The following is a 10,534-nucleotide window of genomic DNA, read 5'->3' as shown; positions in this document are numbered from 1 at the left end:
AACGACTCAGTGGTAGAGAAACATGGGATAGACAGCAGACACCTTCCTGCAAGCGGTGTTATAAATGACAAATTATGGAATTCTAGGTGGTTACTTGTGCGATACATTTGTTGCCATAATCGGTGAATTATTGGTACATTGTTTCTTTTGCAAATGTTGCTCCATTTCTCATCCTTAACCCCACCGTAGACTGATCGCACGGTTCCAACCCTGCCCAGTGACCACCGATGGAAGCCTGTGGAAAACTGGCTGCATCTCTTATCGAGAACTGCACCTTGCAAAACAATGCATTGAAAAAATAACGTACTAAAAAACACAAAGGAAACCGCAGTACGTTTGTTTTTAGTTTGGTTGTTGGTTTGATAGTTGGGAGTTTGTTTGTCAATGCCTCTTCGATGGAAGGTCCTCGGATGATTAGGGTAATATATCTAGAAACAGATGACAATTTCAGCGTTCCGTTTTGAAAAAGTGACTTTACTTTGGTTTCAATGGGGGAATATTATGTGCTGGCGGCTAAGGGACCGTCTTAAAAGTGCAATCAGACAAACCTATCTTTTACAGAAAAAAAATTGATCAAATCAAATTTATTTATATAGCCCTTCGTACATCAGCTGATATCTCAAAGTGCTGTACAGAAACCCAGCCTAAAACCCCAAACAGCAAGCAATGCAGGTGTAGAAGCACGGTGGTTAGGAAAAACTCCCTAGAAAGGCCAAAACCTAGGAAGAAACCTAGAGAGGAACCAGGCTATGTGGGGTGGCCAGTCCTCTTCTGGCTGTGCCGGGTAGAGATTATAGCAAAACATGGCCAAGATGTTCAAATGTTCATAAATGACCAGCATGGTCGAATAATAATAAGGCAGAACAGTTGAAACTGGAGCAGCAGCACGGCCAGGTGGACTGGGGACAGCAAGGAGTCATCATGTCAGGTAGTCCTGGGGCATGGTCCTAGGGCTCAGGTCAGTTGAAACTGGAGCAGCAGCACGGCCAGGTGGACTGGGAATATCTTAAACCAACTTAGTTGTTTTCCCCACAACAATTACATTCGAAAATGTCTTTTTTTTATTTGTTATGGATTTCATGTAAAAATATGAGCTAAAAAAAAAACATAGGCCTATGATCTCACTCACTCGTACACCAATAAGAATTCACATTTGAAAATTCCCTGATTATAAATATCTTCCAACTGTCATAATTTTTAATGGCTTCTGATCCACATGTGCTAGAGCTTTGTTCCCTGACCTCGATTATCACAGCAAAGTCCCTTTGCAAAATGCCTCCCCTTTGATTTTCTACAAATATTTATCCCATTACAGCTGTAGTTATTAATTCACACATAGATCAAATTGTTTCATAACTTCCAACCCAAAGACATACATCTACAATCTCTTGATGTTAGGTCACAGATCCCCGTTCTTCATAGAACAACCAAAGGATTTCACCACATGAATATTTCCTGCGAAATATTTTCAATACCTCACGGGCCATATGAGCAACAGATCTACAGACCAGTGTGGTGGGTTCCTTAACTTCTATTATCATAGGTACACTTTGGTTTTTTTCCACTTGGAAATATTTTTCATATTGTGACCCTTTTCAGGAAACTAGACAGGAGAGGAGGCACAAAATGCTTTCTAGAACATGTGAACTTTCATTTTGTTTACACTGGTCCTGGGGCCCTTGTTAAAGGTTAACTGGTCCTGGGGCCCTTGTTAAAGGTCAACTGGTCCTGGGGCCCTTGTTAAAGGTCAACTGGTCCTGGGGCCCTTGTTAAAGGTCAACTGGTCCTGGGGCCCTTGTTAAAGGTTAACTGGTCCTGGGGCCCTTGTTAAAGGTCAACTGGTCCTGGGGCCCTTGTTAAAGGTCAACTGGTCCTGGGGCCCTTGTTAAAGGTCAACTGGTCCTGGGGCCCTTGTTAAAGGTCAACTGGTCCTGGGGCCCTTGTTAAAGGTAAACTGGTCCTGGGGCCCTTGTTAAAGGTTAACTGGTCCTGGGGCCCTTGTTAAAGGTTAACTGGTCCTGGGGCCCTTGTTAAAGGTTAACTGGTCCTGGGGCCCTTGTTAAAGGTTAACTGGTCCTGGGGCCCTTGTTAAAGGTTAACTGGTCCTGGGGCCCTTGTTAAAGGTTAACTGGTCCTGGGGCCCTTGTTAAAGGTTAACTGGTCCTGGGGCCCTTGTTAAAGGTTAACTGGTCCTGGGGCCCTTGTTAAAGGTTAACTGGTCCTGGGGCCCTTGTTAAAGGTTAACTGGTCCTGGGGCCCTTGTTAAAGGTAAACTGGTCCTGGGGCCCTTGTTAAAGGTTAACTGGTCCTGGGGCCCTTGTTAAAGGTTAACTGGTCCTGGGGCCCTTGTTAAAGGTCAACTGGTCCTGGGGCCCTTGTTAAAGGTTAACTGGTCCTGAGAAAGAAAATCCAGAAAATCACATTGTAGGATTTTAAATGAATTTGTTTGCAAGTTATGGTGGAAAATAAGTATTTGGTCAAGAACAAAAGTTTATCTCAATAATTTGTCATTGCCAACAAAGGGTATATAACAGAGGTCAAACGTTTTCTGTAAGTCTTCACAAGGTTTTCACACACTGTTAATGGTATTTTGGCCCATTCCTCCATGCAGATCTCCTCTAGAGCAGTGATGTTTTGGGGCTGTTGCTGGGCAACACGGACTTTCAACTCCCTCCAAAGATTTTCTATGGGGTTGAGATCTGGAGACTGGCTTGGCCACTCCAGGACCTTGAAATGCTTCTTACGAAGCCACTCCTTCGATGCCCGGGCGGTGTGTTTGGGATCATTGTCATGCTGAAAGACCCAGCCACGTTTCATCTTCAATGCCCTTGCTGATGGAAGGAGGTTTTCACTCAAAATCTCACGATACATGGCCCCATTCATTCTTTCCTTTACACGGATCAGTCGTCCTGGTCCCTTTGCAGAAAAACAGCCCCAAAGCATGATGTTTCCATCCCCATGCTTCACAGTAGGTATGGTGTTCTTTCGATGCAACTCAGAATTCTTTGTCCTCCAAACACGAAGAGTTGAGTTTTTACCAAAAAGTTATATTTTGGTTTTATCTGACCATAAGACATCTGACCATATGACAATCTTCCAATCTTCTTCTTGATCATCCAAATGCTCTCTAGCAAACTTCAGACGGGCCTGGACATGTACTGGCTTAAGCATCTGACCATAAGGACCATATGACAATCTTCCAATCTTCTTCTTGATCTGGCACTTCAGGATTTGGCTTAGTCCGTCTGGCACTGCAGGTTTGAGTCCCTGTGTTACTGATGGTAGGCTTTGTTACTTTGGTCCCAGCTCTCTGCAGGTCATTCACTAGGTCCCTCCGTGTGGTTCTGGGATTTTTGCTCACCGTTCTTGTGATCATTTTCACCCCACGGGGTGAGATCTTGCATGAAGCCCCAGATCGAGGGAGATTATCAGTGGTCTTGTATGTCTTCCATTTCCTAATAATTGCTCCCACAGTTGATTTCTTCAAACTGCTTACCTATTGCAGATTCAGTCTTCCCAGCCTGGTGTAGGTCTACAATTTTGTTTCTGGTGTCCTTTGACAGCTCTTTGGTCTTGGCCATAGTGGAGTTTGGAGTGTGACTGTTTAAGGTTGTGGACACGTGTCTTTTATATTGATAACAAGTTCAAACAGGTGCCATTAATACAGGTAACGAGTGGAGGACAGAGGAGCCTCTTAAAGAAGAAGTTACAGGTCTGTGAGAGCCAGAAATCTTGCTTGTTTGTTGGTGACCAAATACTTATTTTCCACCATAATTTGCAAATAAATAAATAAAAAATCCTACAATGTGATTTTCTGGATTTTTCTTCTCATTTTGTCTGTCATAGTTGAAGTGTACCTATGATGAAAATTACAGGCCTCTCTCATATTTTTAAGTGGGAGAACTTGCAATTGGTGTCTGACTAAATACTTGTTTGCCCCACTATATAAAGGTGTACCTTTTTGATAAGAGAGGTTAAGGAACCCACCGCAGTTGTCTGTAGATCTGTAGCACATATCACACTTTACTTGTCACATGCCCCGAATACAACAGGTGTAGACTTCACAGTGAAATGCTGAATACAACAGGTGTAGACTTCACAGTGAAATGCTGAATACAACAGGTGTAGTAGACCTTACAGTGAAATGCTGAATACAACAGGTGTAGTAGACCTTACAGTGAAATGCTGAATACAACAGGTGTAGACTTCACAGTGAAATGCTGAATACAACAGGTGTAGTAGACCTTACAGTGAAATGCTGAATACAACAGGTGTAGACTTCACAGTGAAATGCTGAATACAACAGGTGTAGACTTCACAGTGAAATGTTCACAGACAGTATGAGCCCTTTCCCAACAATATAAAGTCAAATAGTAACTCAATAAAGTAATGTTGTCCATTTAGTTTACTCCAATTCGTGGAGGGATGGTAGGGTTAGGGGAAAATAATACATTAAAAGAAAATATTTACCAAAAAATACTGGAGATTTGAAATTATGCAGATAATTCCGTTGATAGAAGCCACAATCTATCTGCGATATTAAATCTGATCAAACCCCGATTTTTATTTTTTATTTTATTTTAACTATCAAATAACGAGACTGTATACAAGGAGTACCAGTACAGAGTCAATGTGCAGGGGTACGAGGTAGTTGAGGTTATATGTACAGTACAAGTCAAAGTGTGGACACACCAACTCATTCAAGGGTTGTTTTGTTTATATTTTTAACTATTTTCTACGTTGTAGAATAATAGTGAAGACAACAAAACTATGAAATAACACATATGGATTCATGTAGTAAACCCCCCTCAAAAAAGTGTTTAAACAAATGTGCCTTGATTACAGCTTTGCTTACTCTTGGTATTCTCTCATTGAATGAGTAAGTGTGTGTCCAAACGTTTGACTGGTATTGTAGGTAGGGGTAAAAAATGAGTAGGCAATCCATAATAGATAATAAACAGAGTAGCAGCAGCGTGTGTGTGGGTGTCGTGTCAATATGCATGTGTGTGGTATGTGTGAGTGTGTGGGTAGAGTACATAGAGCCAGTGCAAAAATAAGAGTGGGTTCATGCAAATAGCCATTTGATGAACTCTTCAGCAGTCGTCTGCAGACTTGGTGCTCTGGTATCACTTGTCGTGCGGTAGCAGAGAGAACAGTATGACTCAGGTGTCTCTGACACCGCCTGGTATAGAGGTCCTGGATGGCAGGGATCTCAGCGCTGGTGATGTACTGGGGCCCGTACGCACTACCCTCTGTAGCGCCTTGCGGTCGGTTGCCAAGCAGTTATTGTACCAGGCGGTGATGCAGCCAGTCAAGATGCTCTCGATGGTGCAGCTGTATAAAAAATAAAAAAAATCGGCCAAATCGGTGTATAAAAATACTGATTTCTGATTGTTGATGAAAACTTGAAATCAGCCCAAATTAATATGCCATTCCGATTAATCAGTACTACTCTAATACAGGACTAGTAAAGGGTTAGGGTTAGTACTACTCTAATACAGGACTAGTAAAGGGTTAGTACTACTCTAATACAGGACTAGTACAGGGTAAGTACTACTCTAATACAGAACTAGTAAAGGGTTAGTACTACTCTAATACAGGACTAGTAAAGGGTTAGTACTACTCTAATACAGGACTAGTAAAGGGTTAGGGTTAGTACTACTCTAATACAGGACTAGTAAAGGGTTAGTACTACTCTAATACAGGACTAGTAAAGGGTTAGTACTACTCTAATACAGGACTAGTAAAGGGTTAGGGTTACTACTCTAATACAGGACTAGTAAAGGGTTAGTACTACTCTAATACAGGACTAGTAAAGGGTTAGGGTTAGGGTTACTACTCTAATACAGGACTAGTAAAGGGTTAGTACTACTCTAATACAGGACTAGTAACTCTAATACAGGACTAGTAAAGGGTAGTACTACTCTAATACAGGACTAGTAAAGGGTTAGTACTACTCTAATACAGGACTAGTAAAGGGTTAGGGTTAGTACTAGTCTAATACAGGACTAGTAAAGGGACTATACTCTAATACAGGACTAGTAAAGGGTTAGTACTACTCTAATACACAGGACTAGTAAACAGGACTAGTTAGTACTACTCTAATACAGGACTAGTAAAGGGTTAGGGTTAGTACTAGTCTAATACAGGACTAGTCTAACACAGGACTAGTAAAGGGTTAGTACTACTCTAATACACAACTAGTAAAGGGTTAGTACTACTCTAATACAGGACTAGTAAAGGGTTAGTACTACTCTAATACAGGACTAGTAAAGGGTTAGTACTACTCTAAAACAGGACTAGTAAAGGGTTAGTACTACTCTAATACAGGACTAGTAAAGGGTTAGTACTACTCTAATACAGGACTAGTAAAGGGTTAGTACTACTCTAATACAGGACTAGTAAAGGGTTAGTACTACTCTAATACAGGACTAGTAAAGGGTTAGTACTACTCTAATACAGGACTAGTAAAGGGTTAGTACTACTCTAATACAGGACTAGTAAAGGGTTAGTACTACTCTAATACAGGACTAGTAAAGGGTTAGTACTACTCTAATACAGGACTAGTAAAGGGTTAGGGACTAGTAAAGTTACAGGACTACTATAATACAGGACTAGTAAAGGGTTAGTACTACTCTAATACAGGACTAGTAAAGGGTTAGTACTACTCTAATACAGGACTAGTAAAGGGTTAGTACTACTCTAATACAGGACTAGTAAAGGGTTAGTACTACTCTAATACAGGACTAGTAAAGGGTTAGTACTACTCTAATACAGGACTAGTAAAGGGTTAGTACTACTCTAATACAGGACTAGTAAAGGGTTAGTACTACTCTAATACAGGACTAGTAAAGGGTTAGTACTACTCTAATACAGGACTAGTAAAGGGTTAGTACTACTCTAATACAGGACTAGTAAAGGGTTAGTACTACTCTAATACAGGACTAGTAAAGGGTTAGGGTTAGTACTACTCTAATACAGGACTAGTAAAGGGTTAGTACTACTCTAATACAGGACTAGTAAAAGGGTTAGTACTACTCTAATACAGGACTAGTAAAGGGTTAGTACTACTCTAATACAGGACTAGTAAAGGGTTAGTACTACTCTAATACAGGACTAGTAAAGGGTTAGTACTACTCTAATACAGGACTAGTAAAGGGTTAGGGACTAGTAAAGGGTTAGTACTACTCTAATACAGGACTAGTAAAGGGTTAGGGACTAGTAAAGGGTTACTACTCTAATACAGGACTAGTAAAGGACTAGTAAAGGGTTAGTACTACTCTAATACAGGACTAGTAAAGGGTTAGTACTACTCTAATACAGGACTAGTAAAGGGTTAGTACTACTCTAATACAGGACTAGTAAAGGGTTAGTACTACTCTAATACAGGACTAGTAAAGGGTTAGTACTACTCTAATACAGGACTAGTAAAGGGTTAGTACTACTCTAATACAGGACTAGTAAAGGGTTAGTACTACTCTAATACAGGACTAGTAAAGGGTTAGTACTACTCTAATACAGGACTAGTAAAGGGTTAGTACTACTCTAATACAGGACTAGTAAAGGGTTACTCTAATACAGTTACTCTAATACAGGACTAGTAAAGGGTTAGTACTACTCTAATACAGGACTAGTAAAGGGTTAGTACTACTCTAATACAGGACTAGTAAAGGGTTAGTACTACTCTAATACAGGACTAGTAAAGGGTTAGTACTACTCTAATACAGGACTAGTAAAGGGTTAGTACTAAATACAGGACTAGTAAAGGGTTAGTACTACTCTAATACAGGACTAGTAAAGGGTTAGTACTAGTACTACTCTAATACAGGACTAGTAAAGGGTTAAAGGGTTAGTACTACTCTAATACAGGACTAGTAAAGCACTACTCTAATACAGGTTAGTACTACTCTAATACAGGACTAGTAAAGGGTTAGTACTACTCTAATACACGACTAGTAAAGGGTTAGTACTACTCTAATACACGACTAGTAAAGGGTTAGTACTACTCTAATACACGACTAGTAAAGGGTTAGTACTACTCTAATACAGGACTAGTAAAGGGTTAGTACTACTCTAATACAGGACTAGTAAAGGGTTAGTACTACTCTAATACAGGACTAGTAAAGGGTTAGTACTACTCTAATACAGGACTAGTAAAGGGTTAGTACTACTCTAATACAGGACTAGTAAAGGGTTAGTACTACTCTAATACAGGACTAGTAAAGGGTTAGGGTTAGTACTACTCTAATACAGGACTAGTAAAGGGTTAGCGTTAGTACTACTCTAATACAGGACTAGTAAAGGGTTAGTACTACTCTAATACAGGACTAGTAAAGGGTTAGTACTACTCTAATACAGGACTAGTAAAGGGTTAGTACTACTCTAATACACGACTAGTAAAGGGTTAGTACTACTCTAATACAGGACTAGTAAAGGGTTAGTAGTACTACTCTAATACAGGACTAGTAAAGGGTTAGTACTACTCTAATACTAGTAAAGGGTTAAAGGGTTAGTACTACTCTAATACACGACTAGTAAAGGGTTAGTACTACTCTAATACACGACTAGTAAAGGGTTAGTACTACTCTAATATAGGACTAGTAAAGGGTTAGTACTACTCTAATACAGGACTAGTAAAGGGTTAGTACTACTCTAATACAGGACTAGTAAAGGGTTAGTACTACTCTAATACAGGACTAGTAAAGGGTTAGGGTTAGTACTACTCTAATACAGGACTAGTAAAGGGTTAGTACTACTCTAATACAGGACTAGTAAAGGGTTAGGGTTAGTACTACTCTAATACAGGACTAGTAAAGGGTTAGTACTACTCTAATACAGGACTAGTAAAGGGTTAGTACTACTTGGACTAGTAAAGGGTTAGTACTACTCTAATACAGGACTAGTAAAGGGTTAGTACTAGTCTAATACAGGACTAGTAAAGGGTTAGTTCTACTCTAATACAGGGACTAGTAAAGGGTTAGTACTACTCTAATACAGGACTAGTAAAGGGGGTTAGTACTACTCTAATACAGGACTAGTAAAAGGTTAGTACTACTCTAATACAGGACTAGTAAAGGGTTAGTACTACTCTAATACAGGACTAGTAAAGGGTTAGTACTACTCTAATACAGGACTAGTAAAGGGTTAGTACTACTCTAATACAGGACTAGTAAAGGGTTAGTACTACTCTAATACAGGACTAGTAAAGGGTTAGTACTACTCTAATACAGGACTAGTAAAGGGTTAGGGTTTTAGTACTACTCTAATACAGGACTAGTTAGTAACTACTCTAATACAGGACTAGTAAAGGGTTAGTACTACTCTAATACAGGACTAGTAAAGGGTTAGTACTACTCTAATACAGGACTAGTAAAGGGTTAGTGTAAAGTTAGTACTACTCTAATACAGGACTAGTAAAGGGTTAGTACTACTCTAATACAGGACTAGTAAAGGGTTAGTACTACTCTAATACAGGACTAGTAAAGGGTTAGTACTAGTCTAATACAGGACTAGTCTAGTAAAGGGTTAGTACTACACAGGACTAGTAAAGGGTTAGTACTACTCTAATACAGGACTAGTAAAGGGTTAGTACTACTCTAATACAGGACTAGTAAAGGGTTAAAGTACTACTCTAACACAGGACTAGTAAAGGGTTAGTACTACTCTAATACAGGACTAGTAAAGGGTTGGTACTACTCTAATACAGGACTAGTAAAGGGTTAGTACTAGTCTAATACAGGACTAGTAAAGGGTTGGTACTACTCTAATACAGGACTAGTAAAGACCCAGTACTTTAAAAAATATGTAGTTTTTTATTTTTTTACTAAATGTAATTTGAGTGTTCACCAGCATTTGTAACTTTTAGTCTGCTAATTATCTGTAGAAAATATAAAAATTATTTGCTTAATATAGCCTATGTTTTCCAGTTTCTTGAAATACATTGCAAATGCATCTTATTACTATTTGAAAACTGAAATGGTTTATTCATTCCTTTTCCATTTTAGTAGAAGCTCTTTTCCAGAGCAACTTCCAGTAGTGAGTGCACACATTTCCGTCTACACAGGACTACTGGTCGCCCCGTGGGAATCAAGCCCATAACCCTATAGCACTAGCATTGCAAACGCTCGACCAATTCAGCCACATCATCACAAACCACTTGATGTCTCAATGTAATCAATTACTGCATTGTACATTGTTTATTGCCATGGTGACAGAAAGTCTACAGGTGCAGACCAAGATGGCCAGCCTATGTACAATACAGTAATGCACATTTACATTAAGTGGATTGTAAGGATGATCAATTAATACTGCAGTGTTTTTTTTTCTTTCTCCATGTTATTTGATCAAGACAAATATTTATTTTTTTGTGTCTTTGCTCATAACTTTGCACCTTTTTGATGTAAAATGTTTGAGGACAGGGTTTTGTTCTTTCTGGATTCCATTAGAATGACATCACAGAGAAAGAGACAGGGTTTTGTTCTTTCTGGATTCCATTAGAATGACATCACAGAGAAAGAGACAGGGTTTTGTTCTG

General features: G+C 39.5%; 1 protein-coding gene across 2 annotated transcripts in view; it reads left to right on the top strand.

The window, feature by feature from the left end:
* Positions 1-10,534, top strand: part of LOC135518424 (ras-related protein Rab-27B) — a 94,493-nt gene that overhangs the window by 223 nt on the left and 83,736 nt on the right. The window lies entirely within an intron of this gene.

The sequence above is a fragment of the Oncorhynchus masou genome, chromosome 28, assembly GCF_036934945.1.
Source record: "Oncorhynchus masou masou isolate Uvic2021 chromosome 28, UVic_Omas_1.1, whole genome shotgun sequence".
Taxonomy (NCBI): Eukaryota; Metazoa; Chordata; class Actinopteri; order Salmoniformes; family Salmonidae; genus Oncorhynchus; species Oncorhynchus masou.
The sequence above is the reverse complement of the archived record's forward strand: the minus strand, read 5'-3'. Positions and strand labels throughout refer to the sequence as shown.